Source organism: Talpa occidentalis, unplaced genomic scaffold (genome assembly GCF_014898055.3).
Source record: "Talpa occidentalis isolate TD23 unplaced genomic scaffold, MPIMG_talOcc4v2.1 talOcc4.142, whole genome shotgun sequence".
Taxonomy (NCBI): domain Eukaryota; kingdom Metazoa; phylum Chordata; class Mammalia; order Eulipotyphla; family Talpidae; genus Talpa; species Talpa occidentalis.
The window spans coordinates 4760-18239 of record NW_023601456.1 but is presented as its reverse complement, the minus strand read 5'-3'; the positions used below and the strand labels follow the sequence as shown (position 1 = coordinate 18239).

Here is a 13480-nt window from a genome sequence, read left to right as displayed (position 1 = left end):
GCTACGAGTGAGACCATCCGGTATTTTTCTTTTTCTTTCTGGCTTATTTTGCTGAGCATGATCCCTTCCAACACCAATCAAAAAAGATAAACTTATGCAATTTGTTGCTGTTTTTTATAGATCCTTGAATATAGTAATAGTAGTTTGTATTAATTATTTATTAGGTACTAGATGTATGTAATCCTATTGTTTGTTTCTGATACCAACCTTATTAATTTTATGCTCTATATCTAGCTCACATATTGGGAATTCTGGTGGGCCAGATATAACCTATTGGTACCTCTAAAAATTTTGCCCACCATTTTTTACTTTCCCTGGGCCAGAATATACTTGTTTTGTGGACCATTTCAATCTGGTTCTCTTACCTCTCATTTCTGATTTAGTCAGGATTCTGGAAAAGAAATAGAACACACCATTAAACTAGTTAGTTTTAAGGCTATTGACAAATGCGGTGGGTGATGTATAGGAAAATCACAAGGGGTTAGTTCTGCCTTATTGACCTAGAAATGGTAAGACACTATCATTATCACAAAACTTCTGGGATAAAGGATGACACAGTAGTTACCAGAGTCAGAGTCATAGAGAGTTGTGTGAAAAGGGCTTTCTGTGACAGGACTGTCACAGGGGAGAGATGCAGCCACCCTTAGGAAGGAAGCCCGGAGAAGTGGTGCCCTGCCTAGTCTTCCTCTAGCTCTGATATTTTTGCTGGTGTTCCTCATTTGCTGAACCCAGCTGGAAGCCAGAGGACAAGGCTACCAGCTGATCTACCAAGGACAGAGAAGCATAGGGAAGGAAGCATAAGTCCAGAGAGCCAAGCAAATGCACTTTACACACCTCCCTAACAACGTGACCCTGGTAAGTGAGATTTGCTTTAAGCAATGGAAAGTTAGATATTACCTTTGCTCTCCTGTTCTAAACAGCTCATTTTCTCCTCCCTATTTCTCTCTTTTATCGTTTTCCTGCATATCCATGATCCCTAAATATTGTGGTAGGAAACTTGAAATGGCATCTTAGAGTAATACAGCCACTCTTAGATTTGAGAATATTTCATTGTGAAAAGGTCAAGATAAAAACATACATTACTAAAAATCCATTTATCCTTTATTTTCTCATCATATAAGGAAAGGTTACTGCCAAGTATGACAGTAAGGTTTTATTGCTGCAATTCTTATAATAAAAACAAGCATATTTCTTAATGAATTTTGGTTTATTAGATCAGCAACTGCCAGCATGAGGTTACTAGGACTTCGGGAGACTATAATAGTAGCAGTGGAGGTCTGCAAGCTATTTTAAATATTTCATAAAGTCTAATATAATCATGCTTTAACAAGTGAGAAAGCTTCACAGACTAACAAAAACATTGAGATTCTTTGCTTTTGACTGAAATGGTATTAGCTCTGTGTGGTGACCCTGGTAATTTCATGCTGATCAGAAGTTTGATAGGCAGTTATATGTGTCTGATTAATAAAACATGGGAGAGCAATGAATTATTACTTAATCTATGCTATTTGCTAGATAAAGTCTTTGAAAACCTAGAATCAATTGGGAAAAAATAATTAACTAAATGCTCAGTAGTGAAATAAGGAGGACAATACTGGCTTGATATTTCTCATATACTGGAGGCTGAGGCAGACTTCCAGGTGGGTTAAGATCCAATAAAAATAAAAGGCAGTTGTTTTCAATAGTAGCAGTGACAACAGTGATAATAATGATGACAAAGACAAAAACGACAATGATGATAGTTAGTAGTTATTAAGAGGCCAGACACAGTGCTGAAATGCTTTATGTGAAATATCTTATTTCATCCTCCCAATAGTTCTAAGCAGATGGAGTTTCATACGTCTTGTCTTTAAGTTGAGTTTCCTCAGAAGAAGATTCAAAGGCAAGAGATTCTGTGCAGGTAGTTTTCTTAGAAGGTGATGCCAGGAAGAACCATTAGGGAATGGAGAAGTGGGCTGGGCAAAGGAAGGAAAGCAGTGGGATTTGTCAGTGAACAGGTTGCTTCTGTGGGCACCTGGGACTCAGTGCTCCTTGACATGACATGTCTGGGGAGACACTGTAGAACGTACCTCTGGGAGGCAACATTTGACTGGCAATGAAGAGAAGGTTTTGATCCAGTGGCCCCTGTTTGAAATTGGTCAGTGACTACTTCCAGGGACAAGCTCTTCCTGTGTGTCCTGGCTGAATGCCAGGTGCCTTCATGTGACTGGAGAAAGTCCTCAGGTAGAGAAGCCCCTAGTGAAGAGTTGTACCAGTAGCATCCACCTTGTTCCTTCTGCCCTGCACATGAGGAAACCAAGACATCATGAGTTGAAGTGACTGTTTGAAGTGACAGACCACTTGAGCTGGTTCTTCCCATAGAATTTGATGACTTCCTATGACTAAACCCCACCAATAAACAGTGACTAACCAGATAAGCACTTATTCTTGGAGGTGCTTTTTTTTTTTCTTTTTATAATAGCTTCATTGAGGTATGATTCACACACCATACAATTCACACATTTAAACTATACAATTTCATAGTTTTTAGAATATTGACAGAGTTCAACTATCATCACAATTTTTATTTACTTACTATTATTATTGTTAAAGATTTATTCATTTATGCATATAAGAACTGGGGTACAAGCCAGAAGTTCAAGGAGTGAGAGGATTCACCAGAGACAGAGTGGGGAACAGAATAGGCAGACTGACTGAAATACACTGCTGAGGGGAGCAGAGGGCAAGACAGGAGAGGTCTATTGTGCTATGTGGGTAGCTCCCTGGCAGGCTGGGGATCGAACTCATGCTGCAGAGGCTGTGGATAGCTTCACAGCGCTGTGCTTAACCCCTTGCTCCCCAGAGAGGCCCACCACAATTTTTAAAAGTTTCATCACCTCAAAGGAAACCCCCAGGCGCTATGAAACCAATAATCTACTTTCTGTCTCTATGGATGTTTTATATCAGTGGAATCATACATATGTGATCATTTTTATGTGGATTCTTTTATTTACCATAATGTTGTACAAGTCCATCCCTATTGTAGTATGTATCAGTATTTAATTACTTTTTATTACCAGATAGTATTATTTTTGCATGGTCATACCATATTTTCTTTATCTACTTATCAGTTGATGAGTATTTGAATCATTTCTACATCAGAAATAATGTTGCTATGAAAATTAGTTTCTAAGCTTTTATATATAACTGTTTTCATTTCCTTTGGGTATCTACCTAGGAGTGGAATTACTATATTATATGGAAACTCTATTTTTAAGCTTCTGAGGACCTGCCAGGCTCCTCTCCAAAGTGGTCCTGGAGTTTATTGATGACTTTAATCTGCTGTTCAACTGAGCAGGCTGCCTCTCTCTCACTGCTTGGCCAAGGTGAAACATCACTACCATATGCTTGCAAACATAGATTTCAAGAATTCGTAAAGCATTCAGAAAGGATGCCATCAGTGCATTGTCAGAGTTGACTTAAGTTGCTCCTGGATCTCAATGCCTGTGTTTCTTGCTTTTTACTTATAAATGATTAATACTTGAGCTTCATCATTATCCATTAGTTTATGATTATGGGTTGTCTGGTTAACCCTACTGTGTGTAGTGATGCATGTTTTCATCTGAGTATTTTTGGCCTGCAGTTTCTAAATAGCCAGAATTTAAAGTGTATTTGTTGGCACTTAATTAAACATGCATTCTTTTTGTTGTTGTTTTTATTCAGCACCTGCTGTGAGTCAGACATGGGGCTAGGTGCTGGGAATACAGTGGGGGAACAAAAACAGACACAGTTCAGTCAGAGAAAAATAAACTTTGAGAAGAATGTCCAGGGAAGATGCACTGCTGAATCATTGTTGGGGTCCTCTCCAGAGCCAGCCATTACTGTGTCCTCATAACTCCTCCTAACCCATGGCAAGCTCTGCTCAAAAATGCCACATTGTCGGTTAATACTGTTAGATGACTAAAATGATCAGGCACACAAGAAAGAAGTAGAAAGCCTCTCCCCACTGGAGGACTTGTGACTTAAATAGAATATTTTTTGAGATATAGCTTCCACCTAGAGCAATCAAAATAAATAAAATCCATTAGTGTCTATGAGGACAGTGATGGTTGAGCACCATAGGATTGCTTTCATAGCATTCTCAATTCAATTAAATTTGGAAAAGCAAAAAATTGGCAGTTCTGTGGGTGGATTTTAGAATGCTAAATGAAGACTCTCTGTTAGTTTAATCCATCCGTGCCATTCAGTCATGGATTTATTAATTTTTAATTCTGTCAACTGGACACTACCTTTTCTATGTTCCACCAGAACTTCATAATCCACAACTACAAAATTAAACTCACAATCTACTCATAACCTCCAATCTCATTCCAGTACCAGGCTTACCTCTAAAGCATGCTGCCTATTTTAGCAAAGCAAAGATGCCACTCACAGTGCTGTTGCTTAAGCCACAAACCCAGACATAATCTTTGCTCCTCCACACCCTTCCACCACTCAGTCATGAGATTTTAATGACTGAGCCTCCTGGGTATCTCTCAGGTAGATTTGCTTCTCTCCACCTGTGTGTCTGCTCTATGGCCACAGTCATCTCTTGCCTGTTAATTCTTATCCTTAGTGCATACTCTACTCTCCCACCTTAGCTCCCAAGGGCAGCTGAAGGGATCATCCTTAAGCTCAGGAGTGTCATGTCATTCCCTTAGAGGGCCCCTCAGGGGATAATCATTGCCCCAGGGTAAAGCCCATGTTCTTTAGCCTGGGGGGACCCATTTTTCATGAACTGAACCTGATAAATCTCTCTACTTTTATTTTCACCCCTTCCTGGATCTCAAAGTTGAGCAGAGCCAAACTAAAGCTCCTAAAATGTTCCAGGTTCTCTTACATTGAAGCCTTTGCATATAAGCTGAACCTTAAAATGCACTTTTAAAATAATTTTTGGTTTAGTGGTTTTCCATTCTCTCCTTCTATTAGTTATGATTTGGATTTGGATGACATCACAAAGATCTCAAAATGGCAGTGGCTTCAGTAAATAACATAGACATGCATTTCTTATTCCAGTGATAGTCAAGGCATAAGGCATCCTGCACTGATGTGGTGGCCCTCTCTTTCACTGAGAAATAGAAAAGAGAATCTAAGAGATGAGGGTGGGAAGGGGACCAATTTAAGACTTGGCATTTTCCTTGCTTTCTGGTGTGGTGGAATGTTACTTTCATCCTCATGGTCCTGCTGGCTTGGTTCACTACCACCCTCCTTCCAGTTAGTGGGAAGGTGAGCACATATTCCTTATCTTAAATGTGCATTTGAGAAGCTGTATCCACCACTTCTGCCCATCTCTTTGAATATCAACTGACCACACAACTGTATCTAATCGTAAACAGGAGACACTGGTCTTTCGTTGGTGGATAAATCATAGTTTCTGGTACATTCTTTTTTTTTTTTTTAAAGATTTATTTATGTATGCATGCAAGAACTAGGGTACAAGCTAGAGGTGTGGGGGGGGTGAAAAGATTCATGAGAGACAGAGTGGGGAACGGAACAGGCAGACTGACTAAAAATACACTGCTGAGGGGAGCAGGAGGTGAGACAGGAGATGTCTGCTGAGCCATGTGGGTAGCTCCCTCGCTGGCCAGGGATCTAACTCATATTGTAGAGGCTGCGAATAGCTTCACAGTGCTGTGTTTAACCCCTTGTGCCACCAGGGAGGCCCTCTGGTACATTCTTTTATGTAAAATTAATGTGGAGAAAAAAGTAAATTTTCTTTCCAGTCATGAGTACACATTTTGCTGAATGAATACATTTTGGAGTCAGGTATCAGATATTGGAACTTCAGGGGGCTGACAGTAGCACCCCCATCTTACTCAGAGACGTTACATACTTGATCAAGAATGCACAATTTCATTCTCATACATGTCACCTGCTATCGTCAAAGTCCATGTCCTTAGCTGAATAAGCATACAGGGAAATGTATTGATGTTCAGAACATGAGCTTCAGACTCAGAAAAGCCTGGATGCATCAATTAAGTGATATTGTGATAATTACAAAGTTCTTTACCTTTTCTGAGTTCATCTCCTCATAAAGCTATTGGCACATTAAGTGGGATAATGCATAAAATGCACCAAGGAAAATGCCAGTGGCTAGCACTTAATAGGTGGTGGCTAGTAGAGGAGATTGCAATGGACAGTTCTTAAACTGCACTGTCGTTATCAGTTATTGCCACTGTTGGAGACATGGCAGCCAAGGAATGGGTGCTGTTTCCATTGTTTATGTCCATTTCCTCGTGAGGCAAGACAAAGTGAAGTCTCTTGACTTTCTCCTTAATCTACCTGCCTGGAAGAATCTGTACTGTCTAAGGCATAGCAAAAGTGCTTTGAGAGATCTCTGCTCCACTCTCAGTAAACTCACAGCTGAGTCACCAAGTACTCACACTCTGGTGTGAGACTCATCTATGCTTGAATCCCAACTCTACCCTCCACCTGATATCTGTCCATGGCAAAAACATTTGACCTCTCTTAGCATCATTCTCTGCTTCTAAAATTCAGCATAATATAAATATCTCCCTCATAGTGATGCTGGGAGGAATCGCTAAAATCATTGCCTCAGAAGTTCTTCAAACAGTTATCCGGTTTACTGCCTATGCTTGATATATGTGAGCAGATTTAAATCCCCCTAGTAAGCTTGGCATTCAGCAGAGGCAGTAGGCATGAAGAGGAGGGAGTATAGAAAAGAGAAATTTAGATGGTAGACTCGCAAGGGCCTAGTGATGGCCCATGGTTGGTGGTATTCCAGAAAGAGAAATCTGGCAAATATTTGAAAAGAAAGTTTACTTTTTCGATAGAATGGTTTACCAGGTAGAAAATACAGCAGAGGAGCTGATGTGAGGGATAATTAGTGCAATGTTATTGGACATACTGGGTTTTCAGGGACAAAAGGATTCCCTCCTAGAGATGGCCACCAAGTGCTGCTTAGCTGGCCTTGGACTCTGTGGAGATGTCTATGCCCATGACCCTCATTTAAGAGTCATTCAACTCAAGTGCCCAACCACAGTCACAGACTTCCAGGACCAGGGAACCAGAATGGTCAGGTGTCAGATAGGTAGGAGGGCTGGTCAACTTGGGGTCAACAAGGCAGATGACCTGCTGAAAGGCCTTCCTGGGCATTTATTATGCTCTTATCTGGGAAAATGAACCCATTTTAGGAGAATTCACCCTGAGGGCTGAATGTGATCTTCCACCAGGTAGATGTTGAAGTGCTTGAAATGAACGAAATCTTACCCCAGGAATTACCTAGTACAAAAAGAGAAGATTAAAGATCAATTTGAAGTGTGCTTCCACTTCTATGGCATTTCTGAAATCCACATTGTTTGGTATTTTGGCGAGGAGAGAGGTTCTCCCAGCAGTGTTCGTGGTCTGACAGCTGTAACCAACACCTGACATTTCCCTTTCTGATATAAATAATTATCTTTCTTAGCGATGGCATAGACAAAACAAGAAAATGTCCCCTGTTATTTGAACAACCTCTGCTTCACAATTCACATTCATCTTCTTGCATCTTTCCTACATTTCTAACTCACATTTTGTTTAAAAACAAGACAAAGACGAGAAAGCCTTGGTGATGACAGCAGAATTAAAGGACATTCACTTTGTCAAATCTGAATGATATTTTGGGGAAACTGGTGATGTCTGCTCCTGTAGTCATTTCCTATTGCTGTTATAACAAAATACCACAATGCTCGTCTTTTAAAATAACCCAGACTGGGGTGCCTCCCTGGTGGCGCAGGGGTTAAAGACAGTGCTATCAAGCTATTGCCAGCCACCACAGCACCAGTTATATCCCAAGCTGGCCAGGGAGCAAACCACGTGGTGCAACAGACCTCTCCTGTCTCACCTGCTGCTCACCTCAGCAGTGTTGATTTCAGTAGATCTGACTGTTCTGCTCCCCGCCTCTGATGAATGCTCTCACCCCCCTGTACCTCTGGCTTACACCCCAGTTCTTGTATACATAAATAAATAAATTTTAAAAAATAGCCCAGACTTACTATCTGATGATTCTATATGGTCAGAAGTCCCATTTACCTCACTTGGCTGAAATCAAAGTGCTTGCAGGGCTGTGCACTTTCTAGAGATTCTGGAGAAGAATCTGTCTCCTTTCCTTTTCTAACTTCTGGAGTTTTGTGGTCCCTTCCTCAATCTTCAGTCAGCAAAGTTGCATCTCTCTGACCATTTTTTTCCTTCAGTCATATGTCCTCTGATTCTTCTGCCTCCTTCTCCACCTTCAAGTGATGACACTGGGCCCACCTGAGTAATCAAGGAAATCTATCTACTTCAAGGTTAGCTGACTGGCCACCTTAATCCCACTTGCGAAGTCCCTTTTGCTGTGTAAATTTACATATTCCTTCCTGTCACTGAGTGGAGAATCTCAGTCGTTTCCAAATTTTAGCAATTATAAATAAGGCAGCTCTGAACATTTGTATACAGGTTTGTGTTTAAACTGAAGTTTCATTATCTGAGTTGAATGCCTAAAAGTGCAGGGGCTGGGTTTCATGGTATCTATGTGTTTAATTATATATAAAGAAACAAAAACAAAAACCTGCCAAACTTTTTTAGATTATGATTTTTACATTCGATTGCAGAGTTTTGAGCAGTGAAGTGATATGCAACCCAAGTGATTAAAATCCACCTTGTCAGAAAGGTTGAGATGGCTATAGGGAGGGCAAAAGAAGCAGAGAAAGCAGAAGGAGCATCCACCATGATTCTGGTGAGACCCGAGGGTGTCTGCGGGTGTCTGCATGGGCTGGGTGAGTTTGAGGTAAAGAGAAGAAATAGAATAGGCAAGTGCTGAAGCTGTAACTGACATTTGCTGCAGAATTACTTTTGGAAATTGTAATGAGGAGAGGATCTGAGGGGACTCCTTTGCTTCAGGCTCAAGCAGGTTGGTGAACAGTGGTCCTGTCTTGAGACCGAGAGAGCTTGGGCAGGAGTAAACACAGTGGGGTAAGGGCCATGTGTAATTTGATGTGTCTCTCAGATTTCCAAGTGGGAACGTTAAGTAAATAGTTAGAAATAGGATCCTGGAGCCCAGGGATGATTGGGAAAGAAGACATGGTGGAAAAGGGTGAAATAAATGTGCATGCCCATCATGGACCACTGTCCCCTTGATCTGGACCTTAGAGAAGAATGGTATTTTCTCCTTCCTGCTTCTTTCTTTTCAAACTTTTTACTGACTTAACATTGGTTTATACTGTCATACAAGTTCCAGGTGAACAACATATCAATATCTACATACATTTACATGCTGCATACAACATGTTCACCACCAAAAATCTAGTTTCCATGCTACCACACAGTTGACCCTTCTGCCCCCTTCCTCTCTGGTAACCATCAATCTGTTTTCTGAGTCCAAGAGTTTGTTTTGTTTTGTTTGTTCATTTGCCTTTCAATAAATTTTCCACATGTGAGTGAGTCATGCAGTATTTGTCTTGATCCTTCTGAATAATGCACTTGGCATAATATCCTCAAGGTCCATCCCTGTTGTCATAAATGGCAAGATTTCATCTTTTTATAGCTGAGTAGTATTTCTTTGTGTATTTATACCACATCTTCTTTAGCCATTCAATAGTTTTCATCCCTGGCTTTTCGAAGAAAATCATACCTTAGGTTTCAGATTCAATAGCAAGGGTAGTAATTACAATAATATACAAATCAAAAACAAAGACCCATGGACCCCAAAGTTACATTCTGGTTTATTTCCAGCTTCTCCTAGGGAACATCTTTGTATAAGCACAGCCTAGAGAAGGTTTTTGTCTTTCATTTGTCTATAACAAGGTTGCAACCGTGTCCTCTTTTTTTTTTAAAAAAAAATAACAAGTGTTAATTCAAACAAGTCCATTGTGATTTGTAATTATAGGAAGAACTCAATACAAATTTATTCTAGTATAAGCATCTCTATCTTACATTGTGATTTGGAGAGATGAAAAATGCTGTAAAATATGGATAGTTGTTTTGTTTTGGAATATTCCATGTTGGATTCTCAGGTTCTGGGCTGCCTTAGAACATTGTGAGCAGCAGCTGAGAGGCCAGCGCAAATCTGCTGCTGCTTCTATGGCTCCACAGAATTTGAGAGTGTCATTGCACTTCTGCTGCTCTGCAAAACCCACACAGACTTCCTCCCAGCTCACCTTCCACCTCTTGACAAAAAGTTGGAGGTGGAGATATGAGAGTGGATTTCTCACTGTCAATGTGAGGGTGCTGTACACCAGGCCTCCTGATGACAACTGCCACTCTGCCCCATACTCACCTCACAGTGCTCCTTGGAAAACAAAAGGTAGCTGACCCACAGATCTGAGGGCAGAGGACAGAAAGTTAGGTGTCTTTATTTGATTAGGTTTCTTTACACTTACTAAATCCTCTAGATACATAATATGTTAACTTTTGACCTTAAATGATAAAGTATTGGAATGAACTCTCTGCAACTCAAAGAACTCTTATGTCCTCCCTGTGGACACCAGTGGGTGACTCTGTCTTTTGTCCATGAGAATCAAACAGTAAGACTTAAAAAACAAACAGAGGGCTTCCCATGGTGGCACAAGGTGGTTGAGCGCAGTGCTGTGAAGCTGTCCACAGCCTCTGCAGCTCTGGTTTGATTCCGGCCAGCGAGGGTCCCACATGGCCAGCAGACCTCTCCTGTCTCACCCGCTGCTCCCCTCAGCAGTGTATTTTGTCAGATTGCCTGTTCTGTTCCTTGCTCTGTTTCTGGTGAATTCTCTCACTCTCCCGCACCTCTGGCCTGTACCCCGGTTCTTGTATAAATAAATAAATAAATCTTAAAAACAAAAAGCTTGGGCTTTAGCCCAGGGCAATTAAACCAGAAACCTCTGGGAATCTTCCCTTTCTTGGTCATGAAGCCATGGTAAAGTAACATAGATACTGAGGTAGGACAGATTGTGATCCTCCAAGAGGTATCCAGATCAGATCCCAGGAACCAGTCCATGAATTTTAGCTTATTAGAAAAAGTGTCTTTGCAGCTGTGATTATGCTAAGGCTCTTGAGATAATCCAAATGGAGCCTAAATCCAAGTACTGTAAAGAGTCCTTTTAAGACACAGAGAGAATGAGACACACAGGGAAACAGGTGACGTAACCACAGAGGCAGAGGCAAGAGTGATGTGGACACAAGCTAAGGACCTGCTAGAGCTCCAGGAGCTGGAAAGGCAGAAAGGATCCTCCTGTGAGCTTCTAGAGGGAGTATGGCCCTGCCCTTACTTGGACTTTTAGCCTCCAGAACTGTGAGCAAATAAATTGCTGTTCTTTTTTTTTTTTGTGGTAATTACTTATAGCAACAATAGAGGCCTATGTTAGTTTGCAAAACTAAACAAAGGAATGTAGGAGAAATGGTGTAACAGAATCTCCATGGTGCCAGAGGCCACCTGCCAAGGTGGGTCTGTTGGGGCTGAGGTGGGCTGGCCTTGTGCTTCCCCCACCACAGCCTCACAAAGTCACTGCTAACCTGACATTTTAAGTGAGTCTGTTGGCTTATGTTCTCTCATAGATTGTCTTCCTTTGAATCCGTAATTACAACTGGAATTACATAATATATTCTATGATGGTAGATTTAAACCTTGACTCTCCAGTAGAATGTAAGCTCCATAGGCACAGAGCCCATATCTGATTCCTGTTTACACATTAAACCCTCCACACCCAGAACTGCATCTGTGGCTCAGTAAGCCCTACACAAAGTTAGCTGAGTGCTTTGCATGTACTGACAAAATGCACACAATCTCCAGTTCCCCTTGGGGTGAGAGACCCAGGGGAGCAGGCTTTTCCTGCCTTGCTTCTGAAGCCCTAGAAGTCACTCTCCTACCAAGGCAACAGCAAGCTCACTGGAAAGCCATATGCAAGAACACGAACTCCTAGCTTGTTCTCACAGCTGGACAAGGCCAGGCAGCATCAGCGGCTGCTTTGTGGTGTACTGCTCTCCTCTGCTCACACAGGGAGCAGGCAGCCGCCCGCGAGAGATGAGCTTTGAGACCTCATGAGTTATTTGGTGCGCACAGTGCTATGCCTCTCAATTAGTACCATGTAATCCTCAGAAGGCTGGAAAGGAAACCCATGCCAAAGAGAAAAAGGAATGGAGATGGCTGAGATCTAATAAGCCCATCGTGGACCCCGTTCTGTACTTAGGAAACAATCTGAATAGTAGAGCACCAGGAAGAAAGAGGCAGAGACTAATGTAATTTTCTTGAAGTCCCCTATAAAGTATTTTATTCTGTAATACAGCTACATTTGTGAAATGGCTTTATCTTGAAAGATCCCAAAGGGTTTACTAAGCTGAAAAGGAAAATATCAAGTATATGGCAATCTCAAAACACCACCAATGTACTTTTGTGATAAGGAGTGGGACTTTGTGACAGCAGGTAGCCATCTTTAAAAGCTGATAGTGGCTTATCCTGTTAAACCCTCAGGGAGAAGTAAAGAGAGAGAAAAGATAATGGCTCACATCGCTAAGAGTCACATGGGCCTTCTGTATTAATAAGGGCTGTGACTTTCTTTCATCCACCAAGTGAATTTAAGGGAGTGACTTCTATCAACATCACTCTCCCCACTTGAAAATCTACTTGCAACACTTCTCATAGAGAGAGAAAATGTATGTTAAGCTTTCCGGGGTTAATGGAGTTCAGGGGCAGCCAGTGTAACTTAAAAGACATGCATTTAAGCATAAAACATAACAACCTACAGTTTATCCAGAGTTAAATACTATTTTCTACCCAACTTTTACCTAATCCATTCCTTCCAAATGCCTGATGCTAGCTTTTCTGCTTTGTGGTTGTCCTGGTTTGGATATGATGATATCAACTTCCTGTGCATTAAAGGAGGCTGGCGTGGCAGGGGCAGTTAACTGGCAGGAAGGGAAGTCATTCTTGACCATCTTCCAAAAAGGCAAATGATACAACTTTAGTAATGACCATGTTTGTAAAGAAGACACAGTATAACAGTTAAAAGTAAAAAAAATGTAACTTTTTTCTCTTCAAGAATATTAAAACTGACTCTAACCCCAGCAATGTTCCTTCCAGTCTTCTCTGCCATTTCTCCCAGCCCATTTCCACTCCCAGCCCAAACTGCCTCTTGTGTTTCCACTCTTCTTTCCTCCCCACATGCTCTTCCAAAGTTCTGGGAACCAGGTTAGTAAAGAGAATGCTCTCCTCAGCTTGAGGGAACAAGAAGCCATGTTGGGAAAGTGGAATTTATCAAAAAAAAAAAAAAAACCCTTAAAAACTATTAAAAAAAAAAACTTTTAGTTTGACTATATTACTATCCACCAATTTTTCATAAACTAGTATTTTGAAGAGAAAGTTGGAACTTATAGCCACGCCATCCAGTAGATCTAATTGCGCAGGGACAGCCTGAAATTTGCAAAGCATGTCAAAGCCCTGCAGTTGACCAGTTGGAGTCAACAGAGCTACTTGGGAGACAGACTCCAGAACGTCCCAAGCTGTGTTGTCTTTATTCAC

At 41.2% G+C, this 13480-nt stretch overlaps 1 long non-coding RNA gene across 1 annotated transcript; it reads right to left on the bottom strand.

Moving 5' to 3' along the window:
* Positions 1-1754: 1754 nt before the first annotated feature.
* Positions 1755-12764, bottom strand: LOC119245488 (uncharacterized). Its single transcript, XR_005125380.2, has 3 exons — positions 12748-12764; positions 10271-10314; positions 1755-2280 (listed from the first exon to the last, which is right to left on the bottom strand). It is a non-coding gene; the product is annotated as an uncharacterized LOC119245488 (long non-coding RNA).
* Between the last annotated feature and the right edge of the window lie 716 nt (positions 12765-13480).